We start from the raw sequence: 24,881 nt of genomic DNA on the forward strand, positions 1-24,881 counted from the left end.
AAGTTCATAAAGTCATTACTGCTATGCTCTTAAGGAGTAGAAGCTTTATTTCTTCTTAATTTATCCACTGTAGGTGTAGTGTTACAAATTTATTAAATGTTTTAATTTAGGTTCCAATACAATAGTATATAAACTGAGAAAGTTTAGTAGACTGAATTTAGCATTTGAAGTATAAATGATGATATCAGAATTATCAGTAAGAGATTCATTGCCAGTCCTGATCTCTCTATTGTAAGTCAAGCAATTCAGGTGTCAGACATTAGCTTTTGTCTGTATGCACTTCCTGGCCATTAAGATGGGTGATGCAGTCGGGTAGATTACTGAAACTCTCACCTTTTGTTCTAATGGCTCTCGGAGCCACTGTCCCAGTCGGTGAAGAGTCTGGCTGATTGGATTAGGATATTTACATTTGAATCACACTGTTATGCTGACAAGATCAGGGCTGTGGAACTTCCGGTAAAGTGCTGATTCCTGTACTTTACATTTACATGCTTTGTTCAGATTGCCCCCCCCCCCCCCCCTTTATGTAAATCCCTCCCCCTTTGGAAGGATAAAACACTGTGTTTTTAGATATTGAGTCAGACTTGATGACTGCTGAAGATACTCCCAAGTCTCCTGGTCTTCGCTTCTGAGTTTTTCTACACTTAAGAAGAAGAAGGTTTACAACATATGGTGCCGTGGCCCGGATAGAATTAACTTCACCAGAATCCAGAACTGAATCTCAACAAAGATCTCAACAAAGATGACTAAGTTCCAGAACTGAATCTCAACAAAGATCTCAAGAAAGCTGACTGAGTTCCAGAACTGAATCTCAACAAAGCTGACTGAGTTCCAGAACCAAGCTCAACAAAGATCTCAAAGAATGAACTTTTCTGACTGAGTTTCCAGACGGAATCTTTCCGTACAACAAACGATTTGGTGAGTTTCACTCTATTCAAAGAACCGCTGAAGACCAGTACAAATTTGTTATTCCTCTGCGCCGCCAGAGAAAGGTTAACAGACAGCTGTAGAGTTTGGTTAACTAAGTTTATCCTCTAAAGTTTTTCTGTTAGATATGAAAGTTATCCTCTGTTTTAGGCAGGGAAGATTAGCATTACATGTTAATATTCATTTATCCTCTGTGTAGTCAGAGAAGATTCATCCTCTGTTTAACCAGGGAAGGTTAACAACAGCTACAGTGTGTTAACAGTTTGTTTATCCTCTGCTTTGCCAGAGAAGTGTTTTATCCTCTGTCTAATCAGGGAAGGTTGTTTAATGGAATAGTTATCCTCTACATTGCTAGAGAAGGTTTATCCTCTGTAAAGTTAGGGAAGACTTATCCTCTGCTTTACCAGGGAATGTGAAACATCCTTTGTGTAATCATAGAAGATTAATCCTCTGTTCAACCAGGGACGTTTAACAACAGTTACAACAGTTAACAGTTTAAACCGTGTTAACAGTAGTTTGTCTTCTACTTTGCTTGAGAAGAAGGTTCAGGAAAATTTAACAACAGTTAAAAGTGTGTTAGCAAAGTGGTTTCTCCTCTGATTGCCAGGGAAGGTTGAATACATTATGATGAGTATTCATAACGTCTTTGGTTACGTATGTAACCTTCATTCCCTGAGTAGGGAACGGAGACGCTACGTCGGATGACGACGAAATGGGGTTTCGCTTAGAAAGCCTATCAACTTCGAGTATTACAAAACGAGCCAATGGCAAAGAAATGTCATGGGTCTGCTGAATTTGCATAGCGTATCTCCGCCCTACCTCGTGGGTGTAAAAGGAGGACACCGGCAACATGCAGATATGTTTCTTCGCTGAGGAGCCAAGACTGAGCTCAGGCGATCCCCGCGGTACAACGGAAAGTGGCAGGCAGACGTAACGTCTCCGTTCCCTACTCAGGGAACGAGGGTTACATACGTAACCAAAGGCGTTCCCTTTCGTTGTCACTCCGAGTTTCGTCGGATGACGATGAAATGGGGTTACCAGTCTAATCATGCCACCTTCTCAGCTGTCTTCCAGTGCCCTGCGTAAATCGAGATCCCTGTCGTAGACTGGACGAAGGACTCCATTTATCACAGGAATACCAAGGTACACTGGGAAGCATATCCCAAGCTAGGGGAAGTACGCAATAAATGCCAACCCGGAGGGCGGGGGGGGGGGGTTTGGGAGACTTAGAGAATACACATATGACCCGAAGAAAACATATGGAGAACACTGGGGTTTCCAGCCGCAGGTGGAATATTTCAACCCAAGGGGTGGCAAGGTGGCTTGCAGAGGGAAAGACACATGCTCAGAGAGGCTTACAGTGGAAATACACATGTGGGGGTCGCTCAGGGATGGACCATGCACACGGGAGGCACCTAGCCGACGCGCAGGCAATAGACACTGGCGCCAACGTGAGGAGTGCTGGAGGAACTCAGGGCTTCCGGGGAAGCTCACCTGAGGAGAATATCGCACGTATCCAGTCCGTGGAGTGGAATGGCGAGCAAACGAAGACACCTTAGCGGGTCCGGTACTAGCTGGTTGAAGCGAGTACACGAGAGGACACTGGCTCCACTCGGAGATTATAGAATCTGGCGAATGTGTTAGGTGTCGCCCAGCCTGCAGCTCTGCAGATGTCTGTTAGCGAGGCGCCATGCGCTAGAGCCCAAGAGGACGCCACACTCCAGGTGGAGTGGGCAGTCACACCAAGGGGGCATGGTCGACCTTGCTGCTGGTATGCCAAAGCAATGGCGTCCACTATCCAGTGAGACTACCTTTGCTTGGAGAGAGCCTTTCCCTTCAGCTTCCCACCATAACAGACAAAGAGCTGGTCTGAGGTCCTGAAACACTGCGTTCTGTCTACATAGGCGCGGAGAGCGCGACTGGACAGAGCAGTGCCAAGGCTGGGTCTGCCTCCTCCGGGGGCAGCGCTTGCAGGTTCACCACCAGGTCCCGGAAGGGAGTGGTGGGAACCTTGGGCACGTATTCAGGCCGGGGTCTCAGGAACACGTGAGAGTAAGCCGGCCCGATTTCCAGGCACGCTTCGTCAACGGAGAATGCGTCCAGGTCCCCTACCCTCTTGATGGAGGCCAGTACAACGAGGAGTGCTGTCATCATAGACAGGTACTTAAGTTCGACTGATTGCAGAGGCTCAAGGGGAGCACTCTGCAGGGCAGTTAGAACCACTGAGAGGTCCCAAGAGGGAACGAGAGGAGGGCGAAGCGGATTTAGTCTCCTCGCTCCTCTCAGGAAACCTGATGACCAGGACTTGCTTCCCCACCGACTTACCTTCGATGAGGTCATGGTGTGCGGCAATGACGGCAACATAGACCTTCAGGGTGGAGGGAGACAGCCTTCGCTCCAACCCCTGTTGAAGGGAGGAAAGCACAACGCTAATCGAGCATCTCCGGGGGTCTTCTCGGTGAGAAGAGAACCAGCTGACGAAGAGGTTCCACTTCAACGCATAGACGTGTCTAGTGGACGACGCTCTAGTGGAAGTGATGGTAGCCACACCGCTGTTGGTAGGGTACTCAAACCTGCCTCGTCCCATCCAGGAGCCACACGTGGGGGTTCCAAAGATCGGGATGAGGGTGCCATAGGGTGCCCCGTCCCTGAGAAAGAAGGTTCTTCCTCAGAGGGATCGGCCAGGGATGTGCTGTCGCGAGGAGTACTAGTTCGGAGAACCAGGTCCGGTTGGGCGCAACCAGAATGACCTGCTCCTCATCCTCCCTGACCTTGCGCAAGGTCTGCGCAAGAAGGCTCACTGGGGGAAACTCATACTTGCGGCCCTGCGGCCAGCTGTGCGCCAGAGCATCCGTGCCGAGCGTGCCCTCGGTCAGGGAATAAAACTGGGCGCAATGGGGCGAGTCGTGAGAGGCAAACAGATCTATCTCTGCGTCCCCAAACTGGTCCCAAATCAGCTGAACCGACTAGGGATGGAGTCGCCATTCTCCAGGGAGGGGCTGAAGCCGTGAGAGCTCGTCGGCTGCACAGTTCAGCGCTCCGGGAATGAAATGGCTCAAAGCAACCCCAGATGCTTCTGACTCCATAGGAGGAGGTGATGAGCGAGTTGTCACATACGGCAGGAGCGTAGATCACCTTGACGGTGATGTACGCTACAGTAGCGGTATTGTCTGATCGGACTAGTACGTGTTGACCCCTGAGCAACGCCCTGAAGCGGTGCAGGGCAAGGCGTACTGCCAACAACTCAAGGCTATTGACATGCCATAGCCGCTGGGGTCCTGTCCAGGAGCCCGCAGCAGCATATCCATTGCACATGGCGCCCCAGCCCGTGTTGGAGGCATCTGTTGAGACAACAACATGCCGGGAAGCTCGTTCCAGGGGGACACCCGCCCTGAGAAAACTGAGGTTCGACCACGGGTGAAGAACTGACGGCAGGTCAGAGTAACTGGTACTCGGAGCATGCCTTGTTGCCATGCCCACCTCGGGACTCGGTCGCGAAGCCAAAGGTGAAGCGGTCTCATATGAAGCAATCCAAGCGGCGTGACCGCGGCTGCAGATGCCATATGCCCCAGGAGCATCTGAAAAAGTTTCAGTGGAACCGCACTCTTGCCCTCGAAATGTCTCAGGCAAGTCAGCAGTGACTGCGCGCGCTCGCTCATAAGCTGCGCGGACATGGCGACCGAGTCGATGCCCATACCGAGAAACGAGATCCTCTGCACAGGGCAAAGTTTGCTCTTCTTCCAGTTGACCCGAAGGCCCAGACGAGCTAGGTGCCGGAGCACTAGGTCCCTGTGTTCGCAAACCTGATCTCGAGAGTGAGCTAGAATCAGCCAGTCATCGATATAACTCAGGATGCGAACCCCGTGTTCCCGAAGGGGAACAAGGGCAGCCTCGACGACCTTCGTGAAGATGCGAGGAGACAGGGCTAGCCCGAAAGGGAGAACCGCGTACTGGTATGCCTGCCCCTCGAAAGCAAACCGTAGGAACGGTCTGTGTCGAGGAAGAATGGAGACATGAAAGTAGGCGTCCTTCAGGTCGATCGCTGCAAAACAATCCTGGGGCCGTACGCATTCGAAAATGCGTTCGGCAGTGAGCATCTTGAACGGCATCCTGTGAAAGGAGCGGTTCAGCACACGCAAGTCCAGGATAGGCCGTAACCCACCGGTTTTCTTGGGGACAATGAAGTAGGGGCTGTAGAAGCCGGACCTCATCTCGGCTGGATGGACAGTCTCGATTGCATCCTTCGCCAGCAGGGTGGCAATCTCTGCTCTCATGATGGGGGCATAGCCACCGACCAAAGTGGAGCGGACTCCCCAAGCGGGGAGGAGACCGTGCGAACTGAATCGCATACCCAAGCCTGATGGTCCGTGTGACCCAGCGGGACAGACGGGGAAGCTCTAACCAGGCTCCCAGGAACTGAACCAGCGGGGTCATGCGAACCACAGGCGTCTCCCCGGAGGGGCAGCGAAGCGGAGTAACTGGCCCAGACCTGGACGGCATAGCGGCCCGATGTGGGGGCACAGTTAGCAACCGCGCCCAGGCAGAGGGGGCCAGGGGAGGACCAGGCTGGTTGTCCTGCGGGAGCGTGCTCTGCCCAGGGGTCTGGCGACAGAGGGGGACAGGGGCGAAGTGGTCCGTGGATGGCACGCCGTTTCAACCACCTCTGGGACAGAGGGGGACGAGGAGAGCACGGCTTGTGGGCGGCGCTCTGTGTCGTCCGAGAACTCTGTGTGCTCTGAGACGGGAGAGTCAGTTCTTTGGAAAATAAGGATTCTTCCCCGGCCCTCCACCGGGGAAAGGAGTGGTCCTGCAACCAACTCCTGGAAAGAACTGAGTCCCATCTCTGAGGAGCTCATCTCAAGAGCGCCGCTTAACCCGGCGTGTAGCGGGGGGCCGCGGGGGGGGGGTGCCCTCGGCGGTGGGCAGACCGAGGGATCTGAGCGGACGGCGGGGCCGTCGGGAGAGAGTCATAGTCAGTCTGCTCATGGGCGGCTGAGAGCTGTTGGGCAAGCCCTCAACCGCACCGCCGAAGAGGCCGACCCAGGGAGCGTACGGCCACTTTCGTCGCTCGGAAAGCAAGGTCAGTGGCGGCGCGCAGCTCAGTGAAGAGCCCTGGGTCAGTCCCGCCCTCGTGCAGGTCCATGAGCATCTGGGTCAGGTAGACCTGCAGAATGACCATGGCATGCAGTGAGGCGGCTGCCCGTCCCGTGGCGCTATAGGATCTCGCCACAAGCGTAGACGAAAAACTACAGGCCACGGACGGGTGCTTAGGATTGCGCCGAGAAGAAGCACTCTGAGGACACATAGCATCGCAACAGAGCGTTCAGCCGTTGTTGTGGACGAGGGTCGGCGGCCTTACCCAAAAACCAATCGTTCCGGGAAAGCATGGCCGTCATCTCCGGATCAGACTCAGGCACAGCCGTATGCACCAGAAGGTGGCCGCTGTCACGAGTCGTCACTTCCAGGAAAATCAAACCCACCTTGTGAAGCTGCTACAAACATAGTATCATCCTCGGTAGCTTCAATTGAAACACACGGCCCACCAGAGGGTAGACCCGTGGGAATCACCTGTTCACTAGCGGGCACCGTCATTGAAGAGGGGGGCTGGGGTCGCAGACACATAGTCGGCGCCTTGTTCCAGACGATAACCCTCAGGTCACCCTGACCACCAAGCGAAGATCGGGGGGTGGATGAGGCTACTCTCACTCATGTGAGTTCACAGAGTCTCGACCTTAATGACGCGATTGTCATGTTCCCACGGAGAAAACATGAGTCATCCACGAGCGCTGCTCTAGCATGATCAAGCCCAAACATACTAGACAACGCTCGTGCCCATCAGAGTCCGATACCAAGCTGCCGCACCATTCATTTTTTTATTTTTTTTGAAATTCACGGGCGAGCCGTCTTTAAAAAGACGTGCTGCGTGCAAGCTCATTTTGTGAGAGAAAACTCAATTGTTGAAGCACACGGGGAGACACGCACTGTCTGACAAACCACTGCAGAGATAAGCAGGAAGCACGCGCTCGACGGAGATCGCCTTCACACCAACACTCGATGTACTCGTTTGTAAAGCTGACGATTCAGAGATGGCTTGTGGAGAGAAGAATAAACTTGGCTCCGAAGCGAAAACATATCTGCATGTTGCCGGCGTCCTCCTTTTATACCCACAAGGTAGGGCGGAGATACGCTATGCAAATTCCACAGACCCATGGCATTTCTTTGCCATTGGCTCGTTTTGTAATACTCAAAGTTGATAGGCTTTCTAAGCGAAACCCCATTTCGTCGTCAACCGAAGTAACTCGGAGTGAAAACGGAAGGGAACTAGTTATTCGTTGCTTTGTCAGAGAGTTATGGGTTTACCCTCTGTTTTCAGCAGAGAAGAATTGTTTATCTTCTGTTCTTGTAAGAAGGAAAGATTAGCGTAAAGTGCTAGTAATTTGAAGGAAGGTTAACGATAGTTGATCAGTTTTGAGTGTACCCTCTGTTTGATCAGAGAAGTTTTAGTGTCTGTTTGTGTGGGCAACAAAGAAAACTCACAACAATGTTTAGAAGGAATGCTAGACTAATCCCCACAACTGAAAAAGGTGGTCTTGCTACTCCTTTATGGACAGACAGTAAGTTCAAGTCATTGTTAGGGGATTAGATGGACTCCATAGTGACCGAGCCTGTCAAATTGAATTTGACCAAGAAATTTGGCATTCATCCAGACAAAGTATGGTCTATTGAAGATTGTAAAAAGATACTAGGAGCAAGTATTCGCAATAACAATTTGAAAGCCATTATCTGTTGTCACAGAGAATTCAGCTTATCCATTGCACAAGAACAAGCTCAGTGTATTGCCAAGTTAAAAGAACAGAGCAAACAATTGCACACTCAAGTGTCTTCTCTCAATAAAAAAATGGGCCATAAGGCCTAATCCAAATGTGACTCAGAAAACCAACAGTCAGATGAAAGCTATCCTGATTTACAGTCTTTTGATAGAATAGAGGACAATGTCAATGCTGGATTGATGAAAGATGAAAAATGCAGTTGAAGTGTGTGGAGCAAGACAAAAGTCAGAGTACGGGAAAAGGGGTTGATCCAATTCAATCTGCAACCCCCATACTGCAGCCACAAGCAGTCAAAACATCTTTAGGTCCTAAAGATATTGAGAGACTTGTTGAAAGTTTGCCATCAGTGCAAATATATATTTTTTTTTAAAGTTTAGGAGAGAATTGTCCAAAAAGATGCGGCTTTATGATATGTCCCTAGCTGAAGTCACGCAGCTAATATCACAAATTCTAACTGAATCTGAATTCAACAGTTTTGAGTCTGCTGTTACTTCTGAACTACAACATGCCAGAAAAGACGAATTGAGAGAGGGAGTTCTGAGAGTGTTAAAGAACATTGTTGGACCAAACATGGACTGGTCAAAGATCACTAGTTGTGTACAAAAGAAGGATGAAACTGTTAGTGAGTACACAGAAAGATTTTGCCAGACCGCTGCAGCTTACAGCGGGATTGCTGACAGTTCAGAGAAGGTGTTAGATGATAATGGTCCTCTAGGTCGCGCATGGTTTCATGGTCTTTTGTTAGAACATAGAAATGCATTGCCTTACTTAGAATTAACATGGTCCAGTAGAACCCTGCAAAACAACTCAGACAGGTTAGCTACTTGGGAAAGAGACTCTGATGTCAAGGCAAGAGTAAAAATTGCAGCAGCATCCTTTATGGTCAACACAGAGAACCAACAGAAACGTAAATGTCCAAAGAGAGAGGGCAGTTGTTATTACTGTGGTAAGCAGGGACATTGGAGAAAAGAGTGTAGAAAAAACAAAAAGAACTTTAGAGAAGTTAACAATGTTACTCAACTTCTACTCAGTCTGCTTGCTACTCTGAAACAGCCCCTCCCCTCATCATTAAACTGGGGCAGCTGGTTGAGGTGTTAACCATTTGGGCTGTGAGTGCTTAATTTCCCCAGTAACTTAAAACAGAGATAAAAGACTTATTTTTGTTTAATAGAACAAAAGGAAAGTGACTGTCTCACCCTTCCTTTGGGGAACTCTGGTTAAGTAAACTCACAGCCTTAAATGTTATGCTACAGCACAGGCCTTTCATCAGTAATGAGTTTAGGTCAGGCTGTAAACTTAAAATGCCCTCATGTAGTGACTAATAATGAATCAAGCAAAAGTCACTTTTGTCACCTCATCCCGTTGGGGAAATTGGTTAACTACCCTCACCCATTCTCATGTATGATGTCTACAATGACTGAAGTTGTGTTAGAGGATGAAGGAGAAATGACTCATGATTGTGTCACGCAGATCAAGGTACACACTTCACAGGAAAGGATAGTCAAGGAAGTGTCTAGAATATTGCAAGCCATTAGAGCCTAAATGGCACGGACCACATCAAGTGATGTTAATTACAGTAGCTGCAGTATTGTGTCAGGGAAGGAAAACCTGTCACACTGTAAAGTTGTTCCCCCACCTACAGGGATAGGATATAAGACACGTAACAAAGTGAGGAGCCCAGAGAAGAACCGAACGCAACAGGCTTCGGAGTCAAACTCTGCGGTGAAGATTTCCTCATAGGCCTTCCCTATCCTAGTCCATCCTTACCTCACTGTTTCCTTAGGAATTAAGAAATAGGGAAAGACGGAACAACAATAGCAGACTCAGAAAAAGTTTAGAAACCTAGTGTTTGAACAAATACTGCTCTACTGTCTAGCAGACTCTGAAAAGTTTACAACCCTAGTGTTTTGAACAAATACTGCTTTCCTGTCTTTTGTTTTCTTTTTTACTCTGTGCAGGTACCACTGATGACTGTCCCGGGACCCATATGCGCCGACCACGTCATCTGCGTATGAAGCCACAAGAAAACCTCAAGAAAATGACTAGACCCACTGCCGAACCAACTATCACGAAAGAAAAAAACAAATACACAACGCAGAAACTCACATACGAAACCTTCAGTCATCCATCAACATGATCAAGATTGTCATACCAGTAACATCACAGACACTCTCACTTCGCACAAGATAATGATCTTACAGAACAGAGTGGCCTTGGATTACATTCTAGCAACGCAAGGAGAAGCCTGCACCATCATCGGACCTGAGTGCTGCACCGGTTTTAATGGATCCAACAAAGAACTTGAACAAAATCCAACAAGACATTCTTGATCTTTCAGCAAAATTACACCAGATGACTGAAGATAATTCTTCATGGTTTGGAAACTTGTTAGGTAAACTGTGGATAAAGGAAATAGCAATGATGTTGTTGTTTGTTCTACTTGTTCTACTGTTCTATCTATGCATCCACAGTATCAAGTGTTTCATTCAACATATGAATCACACCTCTCACGAGAAAACCACAGTTCCTACCAGAAAAGACTATTACCCGTAGGAACGTCACGGGGCCCTAAAATTGCATGTTTGTTTTCTGTGTCAGCATGCAATTACAGAAAAGCACACACAGAACATGCGTTATGTGCCTGTAAAAATCACAAGTTACAAGAATGAATTTTTAAGTGTTTAAATTTGTATATAATGTGAGAGTTATTAGAACTCTCAGAGGTTGAAATGTAGTGTTACAAATTTATTAAATGTTTTAATTTAGGTTCCAATACAATAGCATATAAACTGAGAAAGTTTAGTAGACTGAATTTAGTATTTGAAGCAGAATCATCAGCAAGAGATTCATTGCCAGTCCTGTTCTCTCTATTGTAAGTTAAATTGATCAGAGCACTGAGACCATCACCTTTTGTCTTTATGCACTGCCTGGCAATTAAGCTCTATGATAATGTGAAGGTAGGTGATACAATCAGGCTGATTGGATTACCATCTATACATGACACTGTTATGCTGATTGGATTAGGACCGGTAACAAGCTGACTTCTGTACTACATTTACATGCTTTGTTCACCTCTATGTAACTCATCCCCCTTTAAAGATATAAACACTGTGTTTTTAGCTATTGAGTTAGACTTGGTTAAGATTTTGGACGAAGCAGACTACAGCAAATAAAGAATCCTGCTTAAAAGATACAACCCCGAGTCTCCTGGTTCTTCACTTCTGAGTTCCTAAACTTTTATAAGAAAATAGTTCGCAACATAGGCAATATCAAGGCAAGGCAAGTTTATTTATATAGCACATTTCATACACTATGGCAATTCAAAGTGCTTTACGCAGAAAGGAATTAAAATCATCACAGAATAAAAGCAAGGACAATTACAGTTATAAAAGGAATTAAAAGAGATAAATGATACAGTTATAAAATGAATTAAATATTTTAAATAATTAAATATCAAATAAATACCTAGGGTTGTGTTTGTTTTCTTGTAAGGGAGTCAAAAAATAAGCAGATCTAGCCGTTTTCAAGGCCTTTCTGTACGCAATCATGCTCTCTCTCCACACAAAAAACTGGCTAATTTTGTTTTCTTCCAGCTACGCTCCATTTTTCTTGCTGCTCTCTTAAGGGCCCGAGTGTGCTCATTGTACCACGGCGTAGGACTATTTTCTTTAATCTTCTTTAAGCGCAAAGGAGCATCTGTGTCTAAAGTGCTGGAAAAGAGAGAGTCACAAGTTCCTGTCACAATATTGAGTTCTTCTAAGCTATCTGGGATGCTAGTTTCTGTAATACGCCCCCAGGACCCTTTTACCCTTGTATTCCAGTGGTTGCATTCTCCCACAGCGCAGAAGCAGCTCCTTCTTTTGGAAATGGTTGATGCGAGCAAATACAATATGCGGTACAATACAATGGCAGGTTTATGCTGGAGAGAACAATGCGCTCTATCCACTTTTACCGGGTAATGGAAATGCTCTTCCCTGAGCAATTGAGGAATCAGCCTGGAGACAAATTCGGTAGGTTCCGACTCCTGGTTAGCCACCCGGGCCTGTAGCTCAGCGTGCGACGTCACAGCTTCTGGAAATTGAGCTAGAATGCATCAAAACGGGCATTTACTACCCCAACAATTTACTCGGACATCTCTTTGAAGACCTCCTTACACTCTAAAAAATGTTAGGTTGTGTCAACCCAAATTTTGGGTCAAATATGGACAAACCCAGCCGTTGGGTTAAATTTTTTAAAAACCCAATGGTTGGGTTTGTCCATATTTGGCCCAAATTTGTGTTAAAGGGGCTGTATGTATTTTTTAGCGGCCTCTAGCGGTGAGGTTTCAGATTGCAACCAATTTTTACAAGAGCGCTCGTGCTCGTGCGCATGCTCGAACTCAAGAGCGAGCACTCATGGTACCGCCCACACTGAGACTTTCAACACACCGGAGAAAGCATCACACAACATTCTGGAAACTCATGTAAACTCCCACTGCACTTCAATAGGCTACTTTTATCAGCTTGACGTTGAAATAATGATCCATGCTTGTACCATGATAACGTTACATTGACTGCATTTAGCCGACATGTGATGTTATCTAGCATAAGGCCTTTCACTAACTATTCGTGTATCTTTCACAATCAGCAGTATCAACATGTGAATGTATGATATAATAATGAAAACGGTTAGTGAACTAGACTGAACAATTTCAGACAGTAGATCTAGTACATAAAATAAAACTTACATCCTAAAGCACCTACTTTTTGTTATCATGGAACAGTCTTTTGTATTCATTTCATGTCTCATGTATGTTGTAGTTTACCTTGCTATTTCATTACAGTTTACCATTATTTATTTCAGCATATCTGAAAACTTGTAATTTCCCACAATAAAAATAGCCATTGCATTGGTTTCATTGTTTTCATTTCAGGATTCCGATTCAGACAATTATGAAGCTCTACTAACTGAAAGCAGTGACAGTGGTAGTGGAGGGGGGATGAGGAGAGGGAGGGGAAGGGGAAAAGGCAGAGGCAGAGGCAGAGGCCAGGGAAGAGCTGGAGCTGGTTCTGTTTTGGAAGAGGACAGACACCGGGTTGCTATGCTGACTGCTAACAGGACAGCTGAGATCTAGGTTCGTCAGTCGTAGACTAGTGTTAAAATATATAAAAAGTGAAAAGTAAAAACCCACTTGAAATGTGAATGTAGCCATTCTAAACATATTCTTGTTTGTTCCATTTCCAGACAACACTGCAGCAACTCACAGGAACAGAGGGATGAACTCCTACAGATGGTGGTAACTCACATGCCAGGGGTTATTCTAGACATTATGGACCAAAGGCGAGTGACACCAGGAGAAAACATCCAACACAGAGGACAGCCCACATGGTGCACCTGCCTAAACGGTCGGCTTATGCTGACAGATCTGGAAAATAAATGCTGCAGTAAGGATCCAGAGCAGTGTCTCAGCAGGAGTGCCCATATGGAACTCTATTGTCTGGATGAGGGCATCCTACGCTTGGCTTGACAGACCTGGAATGACATTCTGGCACTCAATGACATGCAGGACCCAGGGTCTGCCAACCGAGAGTATCGCTACTCTGCATATCGTCAATTCACCATTCTGGCAACATAGGCGACTAGGAACCGGAAACAGGGTGGTAATACATAGCTGATGCGTGTATTACCTATTTTTGAATTATGTTGGTTACAAAGAAGCCCCATTTAGGTGAAAAGTAAAGAGGTGTTCATAAAAAACAACAATTTCTATTAGAAAGACTTTTATTTTGATATAAAAAATACAGATTTTTCTTTACACTTTTTATAATTTGCATGTTTAGTATTTATTTTTACAATGGTTAATGTTATAAGTATTTATAATACCAATTTATAATAATAAAAAAATGCTACAGTGACAAATACTTCAGGACTCTCTTTTCTTGCACCCAGTGGTCAGGTAGTTGAAGTCATGTCCTATATGGAGAGAGAAAAAAGGGAAGCATTACATCCAGAATCTCCGCAAACCAGTCCTCAGTCCTGTATGACAGTTACATTTATAAGAAGGTCATACATTAGCAGAAAAAAAGTCTATTTATATAAAGTATAAAAAGGTGTCATTTCATCAGTAAAGTAACATCTGAATAAGTTAACTAGCAGTGGCATATAATTCACAAATTATGAGATTAGAAGAAAAGTGCACCTTGACATTACAGGTAAAGATTTGTAAACTTGACCTCTTTGTCTTTTGTTGTATGACTCGTAATCAAACTCCTTGTGACCAATCAGATGTGACAGTAGGCAGGTTGTCCACATACCTGTCCTCTGCAGATTTGTACCTGGGCCAGTTCAGCTGTTGGTGGGGGCACAACTCCAGTAAGTAGACCAAGAGTCCGTGGGTCGTCTCGCCTGAGAATTCTTCTCGGGAGTCCTCCAGAGGATTTCAAACGTTCCCCCAAAATTTGGCGCTACAGCTGAGGGATGTAGCTGTAGTCTTTGGCAACTTTTACCGTGTGGACACGATAACGTTTAGACTTTTTGCTTTATATCCTTTTTTGTCTGAAAGACAAGAAATGTAACATTAGTTGACAGTTGCAACTTACTGTGTGGTTTTCTATTCAGTGAGATCGGCACCCCATTCTCAGTGAACTCAAAATTCCCCAGGCAACCAAACCAAACCAACCAAAAATACATAAAAAAAATTGTATGTATGACTTACGAAACTTCGCCTCTCTGGTTGATGTGTACTGGTCGGTGGTTGTGGTGGTTGTATTCCAGTGCAGCGAGGAGGGTCCTTGCTTCATAGACTGGAGGAATGAAGCCAAACCGCTTGCTAACATACATCAGCAGATGATTCTGAAAGGACTCAAGTTCAGAAGTTGACCTGTATTGCAAAGTAATCACAAAACAATATTACTTTATATGCAAAATGATGTATACAACCCTATCATGTAAAAGCATTATATTGATTATTTATTTATAGTATTGTAATACTAACAGCAAGGATGTTATTTTTGTGTTACAATGGTGTTATATTTTACTTAAATGTCAGAAATTTCTCTACATCCTTCAGCCATCGTCTGTTGAGCACAATTAGTGAGAGTGCCTCATGTGCTGCAGAACGAGACAGCATGCAGTCTTTGGCACTGCTCACCGCATCCAGTGGCTGATGTTGACATTTACCAAGGGCCCATTCATGCACGCCACAGACATGCTGAAGGACCCCTTGCCACATACCCTAAAATAAAATATAAATTTTGAGTATAATTACAAATGCTGTGTGACAGACATCCACCACCTACAGGAGCTAATCACTGTAGTAGACTGTATATTTCTGCCAATACTTTATTGGTGGTAATTTCACATAAGCACAGCAAATAGTTTGAGATCCATGAGACACTTTACATGCTGAATGGCAAGATCTTCCTGCCCTGTGTGCAGTGATTACAAACAAAATCAATTGGTGGCCATTATACTCACCATGAACTCCTCTCGATTGTCTGCCATCTGGCAACAAAACCAAAAATGATTCACAATGTCCTTCATCCAGACAAGTATGGCTGACTGACAGCCTGTGAACAAATTACAAAAGAAAAACTATTAGCAATGTCATTACCTTAGAAAATGTACCGAACTTATTTTATGTCAACTTGTTTTCACTCTTACTGCATGAAGTTTCTTGGTAAGATTTTTTGCTGCGTGCCAGATGTCCCAGGAATGGATCTCCCTTTCTCCGGGTCTGCAAATAAAAACATACACATACACATAATCACACACTAACTGCTCCCATTGTTATCTCCACATGTTTGGATTTCTATTGTCTTCCCCACAGTACTCCTCTTTTTACTGTAGATACAGTGGTATTGCATTTTCTAATCTCATCAATTTTCTCAAAGTCACAGTTGTACTAAGCATTCAATGCAACAGTCATAGTAAATATTTTTTTGAAAATAAAAGTGTTCAATCATTACTCACTCATCAGTGATGCAATCTGCATATGTGCATCTGTGACAATCTCTGTGATGTTTAGTTCTCCCAGAAGCTGGTCAAATGTCTGTATAAAGGCGTGCTTCTCTATGACCACACTGTTCAGGTTGGTTTGTCGTTTGTCAACCAGACCCGCCCCTTTTCTTCCTGAACTTCACAAAGAAGTCGCGAGGTCCTGGAACGCCCCCCTCTCGGCCAGGGTGCGTACCTCTGCTTCATTCTGCACTGTGGACGTTGCGAAAGACAGAATACCTTTCTCTTCCCCCAGTGGAAGCAGCAGTAGCTTCCCATCTCTGCCCGCCCTCTGCTGGATGGCGAGCTCAGATAACGCTACCATCTAAAGCCTGCCGAGTGATGTCATCCATTCACGGTCGCGCATACACCGCTGCCGGGCAAGCCGCGTCAGCACTACACACAATGGCCATCCTGCAGATCTTCCAGGCCGACCTTCTCCGAAAAATGGACGAGGAAGGCGCTGAATCGATCAGCGTTGTGGATTTACGGAGCGCTACAGACCTGGCTCTACGTGCTACGAAATCAGCTGCACAGGCCATTGGGCGGAACATGGCCTCTCTCACCGTGGCTGTATTTCTCGATGCGCCTATTTCGTCAACTGGCCTTTTCGGATCTGCCGTCAAAGATTTCGCGGACAGATTCCAAGAGGTTCAAAAGACATCGCAGGCAATGAAGCACATCCTCCCGAAGCGCTCTAGTTCCGCAACAGGTCGCTCTAAACAAGTGCCTGCCCGGAGCTCCCAGCCGCAGCCTGCACCAACCGCCGCCACCGCTTCTCAACACCGCCAGGCCCGAGAACAGAGACCACGCTCTCGCTCTACCGGACGCCGCCCCCCTCAGCGCGGGCCCCGGCCGAGGATCGAAATCAAGCCCGAGGTCTCAAAGCCTTCCTAGCCTCTCTAGGAAAGCGACGGTGTTCAAATCCCGCTGAGGAGAAGGCTGATTAAAAACACACTACATTAAATGCAACAAATAAATTACTGCATTTTTCAACTCATGCAGATAAAGAACCTCTGAACCAGCCATTCGATTCCAGTCTTTATTCATCACACAACACAACGCAAAGGGGTAGCCGAGTCGTAATAGCAAAGAAACGCGAACCGGCTACATGAGCACAACTGTAAATGAGAAGACAACACTCTTTTAGCAATAATGCTTAACCAGGGATGCTGAACTATTTATTCAACTTTTTACATTTCAATCTCAATAATCTATTATAAAATGAATGATTGAAGTTTTTGGTACCTCACTCTGTGACAGTGCAGTAATAGGAGAGAGAAATAGGAAAATAGATGTTAGTAGGCGAGATAAGAAAATACTACCTAGAATACCAGGAGAATTACATTGTGTACAAGGAGGTATGATCAATAAGAGTTTGTCAGCACACCCTTAATTTACATGCTAAATACAGGCTATAATTTCCATTTGGTTAGTATGTACAAGCTGTCATTCCATGTATTCATTCATCGAGCTGATGTGCAGGCCGTCATAACTGATGAAAGAGATGTAGGCATAAGTGCAGTATGTAATGAGTGGGGTCATAGAAGGTAGAATGTCATTTCTGAGTTCCTTATGGATTTATCAAAGGGCAACATCTCTTGGCTCTGTGAGTAGTACAAGCATTTGTAAGGCTGGAAGATTAAATCAGTAATGTAAACTCACCCACTCTACAATGGCTGCAGTACCCCTTGAATGAAGTTTCACCTGAAAAGGTGGAACGCCGTTACATTCACTACCTGTGTGGTGGTCAATGTAATGCACTTCTTGATGGGCAGCTGGAGGGAAGTGGCCGTTTGCATCAAGCTGCTTTTGTAAGTGATGCAAGCAGGCGGGTCTATGAGGTTATCTTCAGAAATGACGGTCTCTGGGCCTGGGAAGGTGGGCATGTCAGAGACTGGTAGCTGCTCTGGGTTATCTGGCACATCTGGCTAATGGCCTGGCGCATCTCCACGGTCATGTATGTCCAGTATAGTTTCCCCAATCCCAATAATGGGGAGTCTGTCAATGACATCCTGTAATGCACTAGCAGCTCTGTGTGGCAAAAAATATACACAAATACACATACAAATTTTCAATTACAGAGGACATACTGAAAATTTCTACATTTGTGAATGTTTGACAAAACTTGCCAATAAATTACAGCAATACATATCGCACACAGATTGGTGGGACATAGTCAATATCAGAAAAGTCTGAAGCCGTTTTGTCTGCCAATTCAATTCTACAAAAGACAACAAAAAAATGTCACTTCCACACTAAAATATGTAATCATAACATGATGATGTGTTCCACTTACACACTGTTCTGAAGGCTGTTTGCCTGTTGTTAATCCACTAGTAGAGAGCCATCCACAAGCTCCATGGAATTCATACTAAACACAAAGCAAGTATGAGTACATAGACAATGAGACGATGTACAATAAAACAAAATGACTTATAGCGGTAATAGTGTAATGTCTACTTTTACACATATACCTGTCTTCCAAAGCACCCAAAGCTTTATCCTCAGCCAGTGGTCCCACTCCTACTAGAAAATCGTCACTATTGACATAACAAATTACATATCAAAAATAATGCATGTGTACAGCATGGCGACATAAAACCCAGCTGTAGAATGACAGGAGCAAAAAACTTGAGTGCATTTCATGTAACTAGTTCTGATGTGCTACTGACTGATGTTCATTGGAGTCAGGGGAACTGGTGGCGGGGGTGGTGCAGTGGGCTATCTTGCTTCAGTTCTCAATTGTTGTTGGGTTGTGAGTTCAGACACCTGCGCTACCAATGCTTGCACGGCCCGACCCAGCGCTACAATCTGTTCATCTTGATGGTCCATGCGAGCATTGTTGCTATACAAACATTTCCATAGATCCGATGCACTCACTGAATCCATAGTGTAGTCAGATCGTTCTGTCAAAATAAAGGAGGATTAAGTAGTGAGTGTGAAATATAACAATTTTATTATGAAGAGTCCAGATAAGATTGAAAGTAAGAATCAGGTGAAGCATGTGCAGATGCAAAGTTTCTATTGGTAGCGAGGGGATGTAATGGGGAACCGTGTCCTCCAAGACTAATCCAGCTGACGACCAATCCACAGAGAATGGAACAGAAAAATCCACAGGAGACGCAGCACAAGACCAGGGAAACTCAAACACAACAGGATAACACCAAACGATCTGACAACACAGGACGGATTGCACAGGCATTAAATAGCAGGGCTGATTAGCCTCAACTGGCATTGATTAGCTCATCAGCAGCAATCAACAGACACAAGCACACCCACACACACTGAGAAAATGAGTCAGTGAACCCATTAACTGTGACATAAATGCTTGTTTAATGGCATCTTTTATGAATGAAGGCCTGTATCACTGATACTAATACAGCAACTGATGTCTTTTAAACATTAATAATAGCCATTCAACATTACAGTGTAATTGAAAGATATACATTTTTAACATTTATTAGGCTTCAAAAATATTACAACTTTGAAGTGCACTTAAATTAAAAGTTGTTATATTTTTTTAGCCTAATAAATATTTAAAAAATTCATATTGATCTTTGCCCTTCCTACCTGTCTAACAGGTGAGACATATACAGAGATTGATTAAAGATATCAAATAGTCTGCACTGCATAAATTATAAATTAAATATTTACTAATCCTTACTAAAGCTACAAAAGTACTTTAGTCAAGAGCAGTCAGTAATTTTCTCTGTTACCTTTGTTCTTTGATTAACTTTACTAACAGACAGAATTAGTGGCTGCTTTTACTTTAAGAGCTGCAGACAGAGACGTTGATCTCACACGCGCCTCATTCTCTAACCACTTTTTAAGTTAATTTAAGACTTTAATTCATTTAACCCTCTGATTATCTAAAATTGTGTCTACACTCGTTACCTTTGGGGTCTCCAGGGACCCCAGACAATAACACTGCATTTTGTAACAGAATAATAGTTTTTTTTTTTTTTTTTACAAATGTAATTTTACTTTGTTTATTAATGTTTTCACTCAACATTTGTGCAGTTTTTGGAGGATTTATGATTTTTTATAAATTTCTATAAATAAATATTTAATTATATATATAAAAAAACATTATTTTATGTAATATCCACTTTGTAAAAGACCCAGATTTCAAACTTTCATTCATGGGGATAACATGGATAATTTTACATGGTTTAATGTAAAACATTTTGGCCATTTTTTGGAAAATGTCGTTTTAAAATAAAAAAAAATCACTTTAACCACTAGATGGCTATAGAGCTCCACAATATGCTATTTGCTATTTGACTAACTGAAATATATATTTTCACAAGTTGGATTCATATCTAAATATTATAAAATCACAATTATAACAAAAAAACAAAAAAAGTAGTAATTTATAAAAAGTTTATAATTTTTTGTACTGAAAAAAGTTTTTCAATAATGTTACATTATGATTAGAATCAAACCTGAACAAAATGTTAGAGTCTTTAGATTTTATCATTTATTTCAATCATCTGTTTTTAATATAATTCTATAATTATAATCAACATTTCAGTTACTAACTGTAACAGAACAAAAATTAACAGAAATTGACAGTTATATTACATATTGAGTAAAAATACATGACATGAACATCAAAATTCAATGAACTGAACAGCAATAACAAATGAGAAAATAAAGCAGTAAAAAAATAAAATTTAGTTAGAAAGTTTGAACTGTGTGTGCATGCTAAATTGTGTGTTCCCTTTCGTTGTCACTCCGAGTTACGTCGGATGACGACGAATGGGGTTTCGCTTAGAAAGCCTATCAACTTCGAGTATTACAAAACGAGCCAATGGCAAAGAAATGCCATGGGTCTGCGGAATTTGCATGGCGTAACTCCGCCCCACCTCGTGGGTATAAAAGGAGGAAGCCGGCAGCAAGCAGATATGTTTTCGCTTCGGAGCCAAGTGTATTCTTCTCTCCACAAGCCATCTCTGAATTGTCAGCTTTACAAACGAGTACCTCGAGTGTTGGTGTGACGGCGATCTACGGCGAGAGCGTGCTTCCTGCTGATCTGTTGCAGTGGTCTGCCAGTCGTGCGTTTCTCCCCGGGTGCTTCAACACTTGAGTTTTCTCTCACTAAAAGAGCTTACACGTGGCACGTCTTTTTAAAGATGTCTCGCCCGTGTACTTCTGGTTGCGGCAGATTGGTATCGGACTCTGATGGCCACGAGCGTTGCATAGTATGTTTGGGCATTGATCATGCTAGAGCAGCGCTCGTGGATGACTCATGTTCTCTCTGTGGGAACATGACCATCGCGTCATTACGGTCGAGACTCCGTGAACTCGCAAGAGTGAGAGTCCCCTCATCCACCCCCCGTCCTGCGGCTGGTGGCCAGGGTGATCTGAGGGTTACGGTCTGGAACAAGGCGCCGACTATGTGTCCGCGACCCCAGCCCCCCTCTTCAATGACGGTGCCCGCTAGTGAACTGCTGATTCCCGCGGGTCTACCCTCTGGTGGCCCGCGGGCTTCAGTTGAAGCTACAGAGGAAGATGCCATGTCTGTTGCAGCATCACTAGGCGGGTTTGACTCTTCTGGAAGTGAGGGCTCGTCACAGCTGCCACCTTCCGGTGTGCATACGGCTGTGCTCGAGTCTGATCCGGAGATGACGGCCATGCTTTCCCGGGCAGCCGCGAGCATCGGACTTGAGTGGAGGCCTCCACCCTGTCCTGAGCGCTCGCGGCTGGACGATTGGTTTTTGGGTAAGGCCGCCGACCCTCGTCCTCGGCAAACCCCAATACCTTTCTTCCCGGATGTGCATGATGAGATCTCGAAGTCCTGGAAGACCCCCCTGTCTTCTCGGGACCGCTCGCTGGTCTCATCCGCCTTTCCTCCCCTCGATGAGGCAGCTGCCCGTGGGTACACTGGGCTTCCCCCGGTTGAACGCTCTGTTGCCATGCAACTATGTCCTCAGAGTGCTTCTTCTCGGGGCGAGCCTAAGCACCCATCCAAAGCCTGTAGATTTTCGTCGACCCTGGTGGCGAAGTCTTACAGAGCGGCGGGACAGGCGGCTGCTTCACTGCATGCTATGGCCACTCTGCAGGTCTACCTGGCCCAGATGCTCAGAGACATGCACGAGGGTAGGACAAACCCAGGGCTCTTTGATGAGCTGCGCGCCGCGACCGACCTTGCTCTCCGGGCGACGAAGGTTACCGCGCGCTCCCTGGGTTTGGTGATGTCCACAGCTGTGGTCCAGGAGCGACATCTGTGGCTGAACCTGGCTGACATGCGGGACGCTGAGCGGACCCGTCTGCTTAACGCCCCCTTGTCCCAGGCCGGCCTCTTCGGCGGTGCAGTTGAGGACTTTGCCCAACAGTTTTCAACTGCCCAGAAACAGACCGAGGCCATCAAACACATTCTGCCCCGCCGGCCCGCTGCTGCCTCCACCTTGCCGGCCGGGCAGACGCCTCGACCTGTTTCCCGCCGAGGGCGCCCTCCTGCGGCTCCCGCCCCTCCCGCCCGGACCACGCAGCAGCCTCCACCCAGGGCCGGTCGCGGAGGAAGCCGTAAGAAGGCGCCACAGCCCTTTCCTGCCCCGCCCCCCGCTAAACGCCGGGCCAAGCGGCGCTCCTGAGACGGGCTGCTCAGGGATGATGATTGTTTCTCAGGAGGTGGTAGCAGGACCACTCCTTCCCCCGGTGGAGGGCCGGGGGAGAATCTTTTGTTCTCCACTCCCCGCTGCTCACCCACGGGTGGGCAGCACCCTAATGTGGTTAAAGACAGAAACAATCCCCTCTTCCCTGAGCTCACAGAGTTCTCGGGCGACACAGAGCGCCGCCCACAAGCCGTGCTCTCCTCGCCCCCCTCTGTCCCAGAGGCGGTTGACACGGCGTGCCGTCCACGGACCGCTTCGCCCCTGTCCCCCTCTGTCGCCAGACCCCTGGCAGAGCAGGCCCCCGCGGGACGACCAGCCTGGTCCTCCCCTGGCCCCCTCTGCCAGGGTGCGGTTGCTAACTGTGCCCCCTCTCCGGGCCGCTATGCCGTCCACATCTGGGCCAGTTACTCCGCCTCGCTGCCCCTCCGGGGGGACGCCTGTGGCTCGCATGATCCCGTTGGTTCAGTTCCTGGGAGCCTGGCTAGAGCTTCCCCATCTGTCCCACTGGATCGCGCGTACCGTCAGGCTCGGCTATGCGATTCAGTTCGCACGGTCTCCTCCCCGCTTCAGGGGAGTCCGCTCCACTTTGGTCGGTGGCAATGCCCCTATCATGAGAGCAGAGATTGCCACCCTGCTGGTGAAGGGTGCAATCGAGACTGTCCCTCCAGCCGAGATGAGGTCCGGCTTCTACAGCCCCTACTTCATTGTCCCCAAGAAAACCGGTGGGTTACGGCCAATCCTGGACTTGCGCGTGCTGAACCGCTCCCTTCACCGGATGCCGTTCAAGATGCTCACCGCCAAACGCGTTTTCGAATGCATACGGCCCCAGGATTGGTTTGCAGCAATCGACCTGAAGGACGCCTACTTTCATGTCTCCATTCTTCCTCGACACAGACCGTTCCTCCGGTTTGCTTTCGAGGGGCAGGCATACCAGTACGCGGTTCTCCCTTTCGGGCTAGCCCTGTCTCCTCGCATCTTCACGAAGGTCGTCGAGGCGGCCCTTGTTCCCCTTCGAGAGCAAGGGGTTCGCATCCTGAGTTATATCGACGACTGGCTGATCCTAGCTCACTCTCGAGATCAGGTTTGCGAACACAGGGACCTAGTGCTCCGGCACCTAGCCCGTCTGGGCCTTCGGGTCAACTGGGAGAAGAGCAAACTTTGCCCCGTGCAGAGGATCTCTTTTCTCGGTATGGACATCGACTCGGTCGCCATGTCCGCGCAGCTTACGAGCGAGCGCGCGCAGTCACTGCTGACTTGCCTAAGACAATTCGAGGGCAAGAGTGCGGTTCCACTGAAACTTTTTCAGAGGCTCCTGGGGCATATGGCATCTGCAGCCGCGGTCACGCCGCTCGGATTGCTTCATATGAGACCGCTTCAGCTTTGGCTTCGCGACCGAGTCCCGAGGTGGGCATGGCAACACGGCACGTTCCGAGTACCAGTTACTCCGACCTGCCGTCAGTTCTTCACCCCGTGGTCGAACCTCGATTTTCTCAGGGCCGGTGTCCCCCTGGCACGAGCTTCCCGGCATGTTGTTGTCTCAACAGATGCCTCCACCACGGGCTGGGGCGCCATGTGCAATGGACATGCTGCTGCGGGCTCCTGGACAGGACCCCAGCGGCTGTGGCATGTCAATTGCCTCGAGTTGTTGGCAGTACGCCTTGCCCTGCACCGCTTCCGGGCGTTGCTCAGGGGTCAACACGTACTAGTCCGCTCAGACAATACCGCCACTGTAGCGTACATCAACCATCAAGGTGGTCTACGCTCCCGCCGTATGTCACAACTCGCTCGCCACCTCCTCCTATGGAGTCAGAAGCATCTGAGGTCGCTTCGAGCCATCTTCATTCCCGGAGCGCTGAACTGTGCAGCCGACGAGCTCTCACGGCTTCAGCCCCTCCCTGGAGAATGGCGACTCCATCCCCAGTCGGTTCAGCTGATTTGGGACCAGTTCGGGGACGCGCAGATAGATCTGTTTGCCTCTCACGACTCGACCCATTGCGCCCAGTTCTATTCCCTGACCGAGGGCACGCTCGGCACGGATGCTCTGGCGCACAGCTGGCCGCAGGGCCGCAAGTATGCGTTTCCCCCAGTGAGCCTTCTTGCGCACACTTTGCGCAAGGTCAGGGAGGACGAGGAGCAGGTCATTCTGGTTGCCCCTTACTGGCCCAACCGGACCTGGTTCCCCGAACTAGTACTCCTCGCGACAGCACCTCCCTGGCCGATCCCTCTGAGGAAGAACCTTCTTTCTCAGGGACGGGGCACCCTATGGCACCCTCGCCCCGATCTTTGGAACCTCCACGTGTGGCTCCTGGATGGGACGAGGCAGGTTTGAGTACCCTACCACCAGCGGTGGTGGCTACCATCACTTCCGCTAGAGCGTCGTCCACGAGACACGTCTATGCGTTGAAGTGGAACCTCTTCGTCAACTGGTGCTCTTCTCACCGAGAAGACCCCCGGAGATGCTCGATCAGTGTTTTGCTTTCCTTCCTTCAACAGGGGCTGGAGCGAAGGCTGTCTCCCTCCACCCTGAAGG

The 24,881-nt window shown here is 47.1% G+C and overlaps 3 long non-coding RNA genes across 3 annotated transcripts in view; 1 reads left to right on the forward strand and 2 right to left on the reverse strand.

Annotated features, from left to right (window-relative positions):
• The window catches only part of LOC143697014 (uncharacterized), a 480,539-nt gene that overhangs the window by 272,589 nt on the left and 183,069 nt on the right, over positions 1-24,881 (reverse strand). The gene's annotated exons all lie outside the window — the stretch shown is intronic.
• LOC143697031 (uncharacterized) overlaps positions 1-24,881 on the forward strand; it is a 125,074-nt gene that overhangs the window by 37,034 nt on the left and 63,159 nt on the right. The gene's annotated exons all lie outside the window — the stretch shown is intronic.
• LOC143697013 (uncharacterized) lies at positions 13,500-15,336 on the reverse strand. Its single transcript, XR_013186122.1, has 5 exons — positions 15,213-15,336; positions 14,887-14,970; positions 14,452-14,616; positions 14,051-14,291; positions 13,500-13,709 (listed from the first exon to the last, which is right to left on the reverse strand). It is a non-coding gene; the product is annotated as an uncharacterized LOC143697013 (long non-coding RNA).

This window comes from Siphateles boraxobius, unplaced genomic scaffold, assembly GCF_051911475.1.
Source record: "Siphateles boraxobius isolate OS27281-9 unplaced genomic scaffold, OSU_SipBor_1 31, whole genome shotgun sequence".
NCBI lineage: Eukaryota > Metazoa > Chordata > Actinopteri > Cypriniformes > Leuciscidae > Siphateles > Siphateles boraxobius.